Source organism: Sinocyclocheilus anshuiensis, unplaced genomic scaffold, assembly GCF_001515605.1.
Source record: "Sinocyclocheilus anshuiensis isolate Anshui unplaced genomic scaffold, SAMN03320099.WGS_v1.1 scaffold1003, whole genome shotgun sequence".
Lineage (NCBI taxonomy): Eukaryota > Metazoa > Chordata > Actinopteri > Cypriniformes > Cyprinidae > Sinocyclocheilus > Sinocyclocheilus anshuiensis.
Genome location: NW_015542495.1, coordinates 1,913,439 through 1,927,618, shown reverse-complemented (window position 1 = coordinate 1,927,618; position 14,180 = coordinate 1,913,439). Strand labels below are relative to the sequence as shown.

At 41.6% G+C, this 14,180-nt stretch overlaps 1 protein-coding gene across 1 annotated transcript in view; it reads left to right on the top strand.

The window, feature by feature from the left end:
• Positions 1-939: 939 nt before the first annotated feature.
• Positions 940-14,180, top strand: part of LOC107694189 (histone-lysine N-methyltransferase 2E-like) — a 39,751-nt gene continuing 26,510 nt past the window's right edge. Inside the window, exon 1 of the mRNA XM_016493826.1 lies at positions 940-1,380. The gene's annotated coding sequence lies outside the window, so the exon portion shown is untranslated. The remainder of the gene's footprint in view (positions 1,381-14,180) is intronic.

The window sequence follows — 14,180 nt, the reverse complement described above, 5'->3', positions numbered from 1 at the left end:
TAATTACACATTTTTTCTTAGTAACTGTGACTGATTACAATTACATTCATCTTGTAATTAAATTACGTAATTTAGTTACATGTACTAACCAACACTGCTCACCATAATCGCAATAATTTTTATCCATTATTTTTTCCCTTCCACGCATTCAGCTCGCTGGGCTGAGCCTTCAGGCTTATTTGTAATCATGGACCACAAAACCACTCTGAAGTAGCACGGGTATATTTGTAGCAATAGCCAATATTGTATGGGTCAAAATTATCGATTTTTCGTTTATGCCAGAAATCATTAGGATATTAAGTAAAGATCATGTTCCATGAAGATATTTTGTAATTCCTACCGTAAACTTAATTTTTGATTAGTAATATGCATTGCTAAGAACTTAATTTGGACAACTTTAAAGGCGATTTTCTCACTATTTTGTTTTTTTTTTGCACCCTCAGATTCCAGATTTTCAAATAGTTGTATCTCGGCCAAATATTGTCCTAACAAACCATACATCAATGGAAAGCTTATTTTTGTTTGGTTGTGTGGTCTCGGGTCTCATATTTTCAATGAGACAATTGAACGATTAATTCTTAGCAGTTGTCGATTAAGTTAGCCGACCAGTAGGATTGCTGCACTGGTTTCAAAATACTTCATTGCATGATAGTTTTATTAACACGCATATGTAACGGAGTTGACTTAAATACCATTTTACTATGATAATGATTGCAACAAACTATTTAATCACAATATATGACTGTTACAAATCCTGTAATAAACAGCACTGTGTCCCCCACATATGCCTTTGTGGGCAAATAATGTCCTGTCCTAACAAAGCATACATCAATGGAAAGCTTATTTATTCAGCTTTCAGATGCGGTATAAATCTCAATTTCAAAAACTGGACCCTTATGACTGGTTTTGTGGTCCATGCAGGGTCACATTTCTCCACAGCGGGCTGCAGTGGACTGTATGCTTGCCGCGGATGAACTCTCTCTCCGCCCCTGAGGTTGTGCGCCGGACCGGGAAACCCCGCGGATCAGAGGCGGAGCGCGCAGTGACAGAGAGCCGGGGGTGAGCGGGGGAGGCGGAGCCACGGCACTTCTGCCAGGGCCGCCATTTTTGCACAGGGAAAAGAGGATTGAAGGGATCCAGTTTCTAACTGTCGGCATAGATATGGACAAAATTGTCGGGTTTTAACAGTCTCCAACTGTACGTTTGGATTAGAGCACCACGAAGCGAAATACAAGTGCGAAACCGCGCGATTTGTAAAGCTTTGTTACACATCCGCAGTGGAGAGCGAAGTATTGTTTTGGTTGTGTGGTAGATCAGGCGGCGGGGTCTCACCCGAGTCCCCCGTGTCTTTATTCACAGTTATTACAGTGGACATCAACGGTAAGTACCTGGCGTAATCCTACAGCTATCGGTTTGTTTATCAGAGGGGGTTGTTTGATGCTAGTGGCTAAGTGACTTGCTGAAGAGGGTCCCATCCTTGTGTAGATGCTGAAACTGTGAGCATGTGTTATTAGTTTGTTAAAATTAGATGTAATTACAACGCTGCTGTGCATTTGTCAACCCTCCTTTTGAGGTATAAATCCCTGGCTTGTTGTACGGAGGGCAATCCGAGCAGTGTGTGTCTGCGTGTGTACGACTTAATTTAGCAGCTAAGGTGGCTAGCTAGCTCACACCCACCCTTAATGCCTCACAAAAGGAAAGATCTCCAATTGTAACGCTGTTTTATTGTGGTAGCAACCAGAAAAGCTGCACACGAGAGTAGCGGAAACTCGTTGTCGTTGCTCTTGCGTTGTTGGAAAGCTGCTAGCCACACCAGCAGTCACTGGAGAAATGCTAGCAAGTTAGCCAACCGACCAAGAAAGAAACAGCTCGAGACTTCAATAATCTCTTTACATGCTGGGATGTGCAACAAAAACGGATTGAGTGTGTTTCCATTTTGGTGAAGTCGTGGTCACGTCCCACGATACGTTGCTCCCGCCACTTAGCTACAAATCTTGATGGCGATATGCACGTTTACAACTATTTACACGTGTTTTTGATGTGCATTTTAGAGAATGAGAGGTGTGAAATGTTTAAAAAGGCAGCTTGTGCTCTGACAGAGCCTGCAACAACAGGGCTTTTGTTTACACCTCTCAACTCCGGCTAACCATTCACTAGGTCCACTCTTACCCCATACCTAGCCCACAAATACACTTTAAAGCCTATTGACTGACATTGATTCTTAGTAGTAAGACCCTCTATAAATACGATGTGATTTTAGTCTTTTGTTTTTGGACTGGCTCTATTCGCTGCAGAGAATATGACTGACTTAGTACGGCTTAGCATGATATTGTGTAGATTTAGCGTAGATGAGCGCTTATTTAGTGTCTGTCTGGTGTGTTTTGTGTGGCTGTGTGCTGATAATGAGTGCTGCTGGCGTGGGGGAGGGGTTCGGGCTCGGTTCTTGTAGTCAGATCTGCTTTAGCTTCTCCTCAAAGTGAACCACAACCGCGCTGCTTTACCAGCGAACTGCGCAGTTATGCCGGTTATAGTCAATAAACCGTCGTTTGACGCGTTTGTAGGCTTAGAACGATGTGTGTAAGATATTTATTACTGGACATTTGATTTATGCCTCCATGTAAGGAAATTAAACGCTCCAGCGTATCATATCGATGCGCATTAGCATAGCAAGCTAAGCAGTTAGCTTCACCGACTAGCTGTTTGTGAGGATGTTGTTTAATTAACTTAGTCGACCCGACGCGGTTAGTTTAGCTTTGTAGACGCGCTAACAGATCATTTAGTGACTTAAACGCAAAAAAAAGTCGTTAAAACGCACTTTCCCCCTCGGATAATCGTGTGCATTGTGAGGTAAGCTGAGGTTGGCTAGTCGTCGTCAGTCAGAATCGCTAGCTACGCAGAAACGACGCAAACACTTTGTTCCAGCACAAAACAGCGCATTTGACAAATAGATACTTAAGCATATGTGAAAAGACGGGTTTCTTGTTATCTTGGCCGTTTTCTGTCAAATTTCAGCGAGTCTTCGAGCGCAGTATTTCCTCTCAGGTGCTTAGTGAAAATGGCGGATGAGTTGATGTTGTGGGAATGAAAGCCTCCACACCCCTAGATCAGCTCTCACACACTGCAGCGCCAGCACACTCACCCACGGGCAAGTGCACAACACACACCAGAAAAATACAGTGCTGTGTTTCACCAAATATGATTATAGCCTGCGTCCACTGAACGCTTTAGCACATAAACCCAACCATATGAGCGTGTTAGATATGCACCCTTGTTGTTAAACCTGGATAAACCTTCATAAATTTGTACACGACACTCAAATCTCATCTAATTCGTGAAGCAAAGTATAATAAACGACCAGTAACAATCTGTTGTTGTTGTCTTTACAGTGTTCAACAGTATATTTCTCCATTCAAATGGTAGTTTTCATATGGGATTAGAAGATAATTGTCGTCTTTACAAGGTAAAGTGTATTTAAGGCTTTTAAACGTGAGGCCGATATTGGCAAGATGTCACACTGGAGTTAAGTAAAAGTATAAACATGCAGCCCTTTGTGGAAGGAACAATAGGGGATTTATTACTCGCACTCATCTTTGTTTCATAGTAGCACAACCTCAGACAATCTTAAATGTAGCTCAAACAGCTGATCTTGTTCCTCTCTTGTTTTACAGCACAATACAATACATTATAGGCCTGGTCGGTATGGTGATACGTGTACCGTTTCATTGATAGACAGTTTTGCTATTCCACGGTATGCAAGTATTGTCACAAGTGCTACAAGCGATAAAGAAAAAATCATAAGAAAATGAAACTGGGAAAAAAAAAATCAATGCGGCTTGTCCGTTGAGTCCACAGTATGCGAATGAGTTCTATTTCACGGCTTATTGCGCTTGAACGTTCAAGTAAACTGAGGCAGTTATGTCTTTAATCTATTTAAGACATTGCAATGTCTTAATAAAAAAATATATAGGCACAATACACACAATGAAGACGTTTGATTTGATTTCTGTAGTATTTCTTACATGATGCTGTTAAATCGTATCTGAAAAACTTACTGCAATATATATATTTTCAGTTGTCTTATATTGTTTCTCCTATTGTTATTTGCATCTTCTAATTTGTAATAGATGAAATAAAATAAAGTTAACTTCATTATGAAGTAAAATGACTCGTATTGCGAAATAAGAATTCCGTCATACCACCCACCTCTAGGAAATAGTTTTGTGACTTAGTATACCTTACTGGAAATTCATGACTATGAAAGGCAGGGTTGTGTTGTACCAGAAACCTAGATGTGTGCATTGCCTCACCTAAAGAATTAACCGGAAACGAGATGTTTCTCGAGCTCGTGCACAACCATCTACTTCTTAAAACTACTCGGCAATAACTGTTTTGGTTTAACAGCCACATTGAGCAGTACGACTTTATTTGAGGATGCCGTTGAGTTTACTGCAGTGTAGAAAAGAGTGCAACCCACACGGCTGTCATATTTCTCTCATGATTACTGCTCCCTCCCTCTGGTCAGCGGGGAGTTTACAGGTCCAGAAGAATGTGGTTATTCATCAGAGCGGTTAGATGGGGTAAACATGGGCCCTAATGTGCAATGAATAGACGATGATGCTGCAAAAAAGTAATCTTGATCTTGGATAGGAAGCATGGGCAAGTGACTGCTCATGCGTGAACTGATAGCACATCATCGGGGGCTTCGGTTATCCAGCGGGTCAAGCCATCACGCTGCATATGAATGCTGATGTTTGAGTTTTATCACTCTTAATGTGTCTGGTTTCTTTCCCTCAGCCTGACTGACTGCATGACTGTGGAATTTTTGCTGAAGTTCACCCATATAACTGTGTGTGGGCCTCGTCCTGTGTAGCATACGTTAAAGTCATGTGTTTTAATCAATAGAAATCATTTACTTGCCGCCTTTGTTAACCGCAGCGCTGTTCCTATATCTTTGGTTGTGTTTAGAAGGGCTTTCCGTAATTAAAACCAAGGCGTTGCTCCAACAGCTTTCTGAAAATGCCAATTTTTGCATATTTCTTGTAGAAGCCAGTATGTGCTACATTTTTTTTCCCCCTTAGCCAAACTGTGAGACCGGCCTCTGTGGTGCAAACTTTGGCAGCCACGGGTGAGATGATGGTCTGAGATACTTGCCAAACACATGCTTTGGACCTTTTTCCTTCAGGACAGCACCATGGCTGAGATTCAAGATGGCCATTAAGAACGGATTTGCCATCTATTGTATAAAAGCTGATTTGCTCCACAAATACTGTATTTTTGTTTGAGGCACCTTTTTTTTGCATGGAAAAGCTCGCGAGCCTGTTCTTGCCTGCAGATAACGAGAGGAGCAGACCATGTACAGTGCAGGCTGTGGCTTTCTGACAGGCTTTTCCTGTAGGTGGAGGTCCAATCATTGGCATGTAGTGGTGTGACATCACAGCGAGGCTGTGCAGCTGTGCAAAGAGGATGGAACATCAGCCTACGCACATCAACACACAGCTCACAACTCGCACAGTGACACTAGAGGGAAGTGATCCACACGGAGAATGAAGCAGAAGCTCGCTTAGCTGCGCAAACCTGGTTTGTTTTTAAATGATAAACGTAGTGCATTTCAACTACTCTTGTCGTCTCATCTGACGGAAACATGGTGAATAATCTTGAAGAGTTCAGAATGAACACTTGACGGTGTCATGTTTTGCATAACCTGACTTTTTTAAGAGAGGGATGCATGGAAAGGTGAAGGTTGTGTGACAACCGATATAAAAAGTGACGATTTTTACTGTACTAGGGCGTAATAAAGCTATTATTGTAGTAAATATTGACCTGAAAGATTAAAACGTGCAATTCCGATCAGCATAAACAGCTCGGCAACAGCTGCATTCACCATCCTGTCTTATTCTTTGTCAGGTTGTCATGTCACACTCGCATTCTAGCCTCACTGCGCATGGGTGACTCGACGCTGTGTGTGTGTGAGGCCATGGGCAGTGTCTGTTTGTTCTCTGTGTTGACAGAGGGATGGAGAAGTAAAGTACCCCACCCCCTCAGGAGAGATGGAGGTTTTAAAGTGAGAGAGAGAAGCAGGTGGCTCACAATCGCAGTCTCAAGTGACGCATCTTATACTTGCCTTGCGCACACTGAGACACACACATGCTAAAACCTGACAAAACAAACTCCAAAGCCTGTTTGCTTGACTCATAAACGTAAAAGATAGCATGTTTTTATATTTATCCAGCTGAGGTGTGGTTTAGCGCGTATGCTGGTAGCTGGTTCCACCGGTAGGCCTGTTGGTGCCGTAAGGTCATGTGAGAGATGTGCAGAGAGGAGCTGTGGGCTCAGGTAACCTGTTTTTGTTTGCTGGCTGTAACCGAGCTCTCTCAACGGGCCCTACCTACATGACAGGTGTCCCATAGAGCAGACAGGCGAGGGTGCAATACCTCATCCTACTCATTTATAAATGTGTGAATGTTATTGTAGGGTGTTTGTGACGTAATGGTGCGAGCCAGACGTGAAATCGATCATGTAGCTGTGCCATCGTGAAGTCTGAGTGGCCCAGACTGTCCTTTTCGCCCATGGCACTGTTGCGACTGACTGATTTGACCCCTGCACGTCCATATGTATATGTACACTCCGATACTCCAAAACTGCCTTAAATATGAGGAAGGAAATTTGTCTTTGTTTGCCTTAGGGTTTTAGTGGTTTGCTTAGGCAGATACCTACACAAACTGCTAAATACATTGCAATTTCCTTGCTGTGAACAATTCATCTGTGCATAATAAAAAAAAAAAAACAATAAAAAAAATTTGACCTTGTAATCACAGGTCATATTTAGGCACCAGAATATCTTTTGACTCGGTCAGTATGCAACCTACTAGAAACCTTTCAGAAACAACATCGCAACAACCTAGCATTGTAGCTGTGAGTTTTGCTGTGGCAAGCATAAGGGCTGGGCGATAAATCGATAATGATAATTATCCTCGATAAAATGATATGAAGAGTTCGATAAATGTTCGATAATGTGAGTGCGCCAAAGGCGGAACGAAAAAGCGCTAACGGTGCCACACGGACCGTTTATCCGCTCTAATCAAAGTTTAAACGGAGTCAGTCACGTGAGCGCTAAACAGCACTGTGAGATCCAGTGTGAAACAGTTAAATTCAGCGAACAACACAAATGACTCTGTGATTTTAAAGCCAGATGAAAGTGCTGACAAACGAGAAACACTGTGTGCAACTTCTACAGTCAGAAGGCTTTTAATCTACAAATCGCCATGATTTACCATAGATTTACTGTAGTAACACTAACTGCACCGTGGTATTGTGGCAGAAATGTGGGTATTTGTATCGAATTTTACTATATTAATAATGTAGACATGAATTAAATGTATTGGAGTAATGGAATATAATTATTACAGTATTTTTTATAGCATTTGTGCATTTATACTAAATGAGTAAAATGTATGAAAGTGAAAGTGACGTGACATGTGGCCAAGTATGGTGACCCATACTCGGAATTAGTGCTCTGCATTTACCCATCCAAAGTGCACACACACAGCAGTGAACACACACACACCGTGAACACACACCCAGAGCAGTGGGCAGCCATTTATGCTGCGGCGCCCGGGGAGCAGTTGGGGGTTCGGTGCCTTGCTCAAAGGCACCTCAGTCGTGGTATTGAAGGTGGGAGAGAGCGCTGTACATTCACTCCCCCCACCTACAATCCCTGCCGGTACGAGACTCGAACCCACAACCTTTGGGTTATGAGTCCGACTCTCTAACCATTAGGCCACGACTTCCATGCTACTATGGAAGACCAATGTTTAATTTAAAAACAAACTCACCATATAAAAATGAGGTTGCTACAATTTTTACAGATATTACTGATTTTGATAATGAACAAAAATTTGCATCTGCATCCTAACTCAAGTTACAACTACTATCAAATGTGCATTTCTAAGAGACAAAAAAGTGATATTATTACTATTATCAAGCAACACAAACCTGTTTCCTGATTTGAAACGATATCACTCATTAGAACATGCAGAAAATAAGAAATACATTTTTCTATTAAGATTTATTTTGTTAAGGAAAATTAATTAACAATCTGGTTTCTACAACTTTCACTTTGGAGCAGAAATCTGGCTTTAAACTTGAAATAATTAAAGATTTGACATTTATCGTGATAATTATCGATTTCGACTGATATGAGAAAAAAATTGTCATAATTTTTTTGGCAATATCGCCCAGCCCTAGCAAGCATATTTCAAAAATCTGGTTTTCTTTATAACTCTAAATAAAACACACTTTTCTAGCACATGGGGGAGATATGCATCATTGATTTTGTTTGTCATCGGTCATCCTTATCTAATTTAAGAATGTCAAGTGCCTCCTTTCTGACCATGGTGGAGGTGCACTGTGGTCAGCCACTTGGCAGTCTAGCGCAGGAGCCATTAACCTCATTAACGTTTGTTCGAGAGGCCGAGATAAACTGCATGCCCAAGAAGTGTCCTTGCTTACTGGCCCAAGTCAAAAGAGCCCACACTGAGGTCTCTATGAAATTCTGGCCTCTGGACGTGGGACATCTGTGAGGTTTTCGCCTGTTTTATTATCGACCAAGTTATCATCTCTGCAGCAATGACGTTTAGAATGCATGGTTGGTTTAATGTAGTAAACATCGCTAATAAAATATTGTATTCAAGTAGGCATCTCTCTCATCTTCTCTTCAGCCGCTAGAGCTGGCCGCGATTGTGCCCCGATTGTGACGCATTTGTCTCACAGGAACAGACGCGAGCAAGGTGACACGACCTCGTACCTCATGCATCTTTATCAATGACAGTCAGGAAAAGCTCTCGGCGTGCGTTCGTGCATTTTTGAGGCACGTGGTTGTGTAAAGCCTCAGTGTAGCGTAGGCTGAGATGACTCAGCCTGCGAGAATGGTGTGAAGTCACATCGCCGGGGCTAGTGTTTGGAAGCCTGCACTATTTCCATCTCTCCTCGCTCAAAATTGGACCACGCGAACCAGGAAAACGGCTGTGGGAGAGAGCGAGGGAGAAACGGGGAGAGAAAGGAGAAAACATGTGTTGACACTCCTACGTGAGGCACGTAGGCTGTGGGTTTCCCTGCCTGCTGTAGCGAGGGAGGAGCTTCCCGTACAACATTGTGTCCATACAGAGAGAGGAGGAAAAACAGTTGGATTCAGCTGGTGGCTTCTGCGCCAGAATTCGCATCCTTAGATGGATAGTTCCACTGGAAGGACAGGACAGAGAAAAGGAATATTACAGGTCATAGGGCTGCACGATAAATCGCATGCGATATTTAACGCGTATCTTGTCAGTAAAGCCGGTTCTGTAATCAGCGGTAAATCTCCATCACCTGCGGGCTTTCACATTGAGCAGCATTAACCGCAGGTGATGGAGATTTACCGCTGATTACAGAACCGGCTTTCTGACAAGATACGCGTTAAATATCGCATGCGATTTATCGTGCAGCCCTATTACACGATGTGTTACATAACATTACGCGTGTTTTATATATTTTAGTTTCGAAAGCTGCTTATCTTTTCATAGGCTCTTTAAATGGCTTCTCTCTCCTCATGACCATTTAATTGGTCTCGTATTCCGCAGCCATCTCCCCCGTCCACCCCTCCCTTCCCCTCCGAGTGTCAAGGGTTTATTTAGGAAGTGCAGAGGGGAGGGAAAGAAATCCGGGTAGGGCAGGGAAGCGTCTTTCTTTCTTTTTTTCCCCTCCCTCTCTGGCTGTGTTCCTCATGAGTGGCAAACGGTTCTACTAAAGGAAGTGGGCGTGTCAGAGGCAGTCTGAATGCTCGGATTTAGCCAGGACTGCTCTACTGTACTAGATTTTTCCACAACCTCCCTTTTACATTTGAGGAGGGGGATTTTTGCTGTGTGTGTGTGTTTGAGGGGAAAGAAAGGGTATGTCTGGCTCTTCGGAGAACATATGTGATGGGAATTTATTGTACCAAAGAAACAATGAGGTCTAGACCTACTGCATTTATAGGTGTCCGTGATTGTGATGTGTGTGTGTGTGTGTGTGTGTGTGTGTGTGTGTGTATGGAGAGGCAGTGCGCACGCGTGCATTCCTGAGCAGTGACGGCAGGATTGCCCTGCTGAGGCCAAGAAGAACAGACTCGGTGGGAGAAAGCTGGAAAGAGAGCACTGTATGCTTTCTAAGGGAAATGGGTTTATTACACAGCACAATGTTGTTATGCCTTCATGAAGAGGGCACGGTCACTTAAGCTTTATATTAAAACACAGTGAGCTGCCTGCTTAGGGAGCATTTCGTGGGGTATCTGTGGTCAGAGTGTCCTACAGGATTTAGTTTTTGAAGAAGGTCTCCATTCCCCCTTTCCAAACCCTGAAATTAAGCATGGACTTGGTGTAATAAGAACAATATTGTGTCATTGTTTTTCAAACAAGCAAAGTTGAAATACCATTTTATTACATTCTAAATACTGTAAATCTTTTGTGGATATGTATTATGCTTCACATTTTCATATGAACAGCTAGTCAGTAATTGAACTGTTTTGTTTCGCTAACCTTACAGCCATAAATATTGGCCATGTAATTTTACTGTTCTGTAAGAAAAAATTATAATGGTGGTAGTAGTAATGACAATTATTAATTTTTTTTAAATTTGCAGTACAATAGTATTATATTAATATTTGTTTATTGATTTGCTTTTATTTGTTTTTACAATTTAATAAAAAAAATTGTGTCTTTATTTTAAGGATCAATTCTCACTATTAACTAGTTGCTTATTGGCATGCATATTACTAACATACTGGCTGTTTATTAGTACTTATAAAGCACATATTAATGCATTCATCTGCATGACTGTATTTTAGATCCCTTAATCCTACCCCATACCGTACCTTACAAACTATTAAAATTAGGAGTTTGTTTAGGAAAAACTAAAGTGTTACCAAAAAATTTTTTTTTCCCTTAATATCATCATGCTAAAATGTAATACACATATACGTAATGCATCCATCATAATTGAATCAGTTGAGATATAGATAGAAAAAGCATATACTTCAATGTAATTAGTTTTTATCTGCGTGCTCTGTATTTTGCTAACATCAAAAGTTTACATTGGAATCAATATTGAGTGGTGCCTCCTGGTCTCTGTTTGTGTGGGCTATTTGTGTGCCATAATGCTGCTTTTGTATAGCATTCCAAATCAGTCACTTATTAGGTTCCAATTCAGTCAGGATACTGCCTTAGAGGACAGCTGCCTATGTAAACAAAAGACAGCAAGGCGGTTCACTAGATTTGGAAGTTGGAACAGAGCTATTATTTCCTGTGCTTTTTCTGGAGCTGTGAAACTCCATTCATTTTTCACAGCAGTCGAAACATCCCCAATATATCAGACCCACTGTGCTTGTGAAAGCGACCTGATGCAGCCAAAAATGGGAGAATCGTAGTTGCCTACAGAGTAAATCACACACTAACGGACACATGTCGTCAGATTCCTATTAATTAGCCCCCAAGCTGACAGCTGTCATCTCTGCGAGTCTTTGGACTGCTTTATAGCATTTATGGTCTGCATAGGGCACAAGCACGTCTCACGCACATCACACACAGTTTGCAAGTCTGTTCTTCAACATGCCGCATGTGCAGATTACAGTCTCATTGTAGCTTATTTCCAAACAGTGAGCAGATGACATGCCACCCTCATAGGGAAGTGTAAGTGTGTGTGTTTAAAGGCTGGGACACACCAAGCCGACTTAAAAAAACTAGCGGCGACGAAAGCCGACGGTGTTGTCGCCTCGCGTCTGACCAAAAAGCTGTGCTCGAACACACCGCACAGACTACAGCTGACGGCAAACTAACACGTGCGTTCTGCGCATGCGTGAGAGGAATTAACTGTCTATATCAGCAGCTATCAATAGTATATATTCGTCATTCAAAAGGAGAAACCGAAACAAAGATATACGAGATAAACGCAGATATACGAAACGTAAACAAAGCAGCACTTTGCTTACCATTTTGAATATCAGTAACATTGATAACTTTAATAATTTTAAGCGTCTCGTGCTGTTATGAAAACATTCGCGTATTAGAATGATTGGGAAAGATCACGGAACATTTAAACAGCCTTCTGTCTGTACCGCCTTCATTTACGTGCTTGTTTTCATCATTTTCGCTTTAATTCTCGGCACTGAATCGTTCGCTAAACTAAACATCCAATCAGAGCTCTCACTTGCGCCGATGGTCCCGACGGCATCGATGCCGTTTCAACATGTTGAATCAGGCAAACTGCCGCCGACGTGAGCCCGACGAGAGCCGACGAGTGGAACACACCAAACAAACTAGCCCGACCGTCGCTCGCCGTCGTCCCGACATTGGCCAACGGCCGACTGTCGGCTTGGTGTGTCCCAGCCTTAAAGGGGCATGTTAAGACTGGTGATGGTGTGTGTTGTGTGCAGGCATGTAAGTTCATGCTTTGTTTATTTGCAGAAATTGCAGTGATCTGGATCACAAATCCTGGTATGCAAAGTCCAAAATGAAACAAATGTGGGTTAAAATTAGCTTTGGCGGGTAAATGGTTGTCATTTTTAGATTATTTAAATTTCAATTATAAAAATTCAATTTTTTTTTCTTTTTAATACAATGCAAGTTCATCAAATTATGTACCTAGTAAAAAGAAAAGATTCAAAGATTCAAAGTTTGCTTTGGAAAAAAAATGTTTTAAAACAGTAAAATATAATATAATATAAAAGATATAATTTACAAAATATATACTGTCTCAAGAAATAGTGCACTGCATATAAATATGAAAAATATAAAAATAAAATATACATACATACAGTGGTGTGGAAGTTTTTGCCTCCCTGTTTTTTTAAAGGGATCATATGATGTTGCTAAAAAGAACATTATTTTGTGTATTTGGTGTAATGAAATGTTTATGCGGTTTAAGGTTCAAAAAACACATTTTTACTGTACCACAAACCACATACTGTACATTATTGTTTCTCCTCTATGCCCTGCCTTTCTGAAACGCGTCGATTTTTACAAAGCTCATCGTTCTGAAAAGCGAGGTGTGCTGTGATTGGCCAGCTATCCAGTGCATTGTGATTGGCCGAATACCTCAAGCGTGTGATGGAAATGTTACGCCCCTCACCATATTGTGATGCCGTGTGCCGGAGCGACGAGACAAAAACATTAAAATCCATTATAAACGAGGCATTTGTTGCATCCAGTGGGGACATAATTACGGATTATAATGACTTATACTGTCTTTTTACGCGTTGTGTTGCATCGCGCCACGTAAACATAAAACCATGTTTGCATTTGTGATTTGTGAGAAATGACAAACAACAAGCGCTACTCTACACTGCTCAAAACTCGCGTTTGAATCATCAGTGGCAAATGTACTTACAGTCTGTGAGTCAGAACAGCCGGCACTGTAGTCTACTCTCCCAGGATCAGGAAACAGTCCTCCATAAAATGTGCTGCACACATCTGAATATTTGGGTTGAACTGTTCTGGAACAGTGTTGTAAATACAACTTACTACAACCACTGATTTCTAGTCCCGTCCTCTTTTGGAAGGCCAAACAAAGTAGTTTTGCTTTCACAACGAAACACACAGCGTCTTCACGACACGGCGGCAGCAACAATACTACAGCGAGAATAAAAGTTACGCCTTCTTTCACATTTGGGCCATTTGGGCAGCCTTATGCAAATCTTCCCACATCGTGACGTAGACATGTGGGGGCGTGTTCGTTTTAGGTGTTTTAGGTAGGCGTGGCTGACTCTTTAACTTTTTTAAAGAATATCTCTTTGGATTTGAGACTTTAGTCTTTGCAACTTTACAGATCTTCTTTATGCACCAAGAGCTTGTAACACTCCAAAGAGAAAGGAAAAATTGAAATCGCATCAAACAAATTTTAATATTACACAAAGATAATGCAAGTAAATACAAAATGCAGTTTATGATTTTTGATTTTATTTATTAAGGGAAAAAAGCTGTCCAAACCTGCCTGGCCCTACATGAAAAAGTCCCTAAATCTTAAATCTAATAACTGGTTGTGCCACGCTTTGCAGCAACAACTGCAATCAAGCGTTTGCGATAACTGGAAATGAGTCTTTCACATCGCTGTGGAGGAATTTTGGCCCACTCTTCTTTGCAGAATTGTTTTAATTCAGCCACATTGGAGGGTTTTCA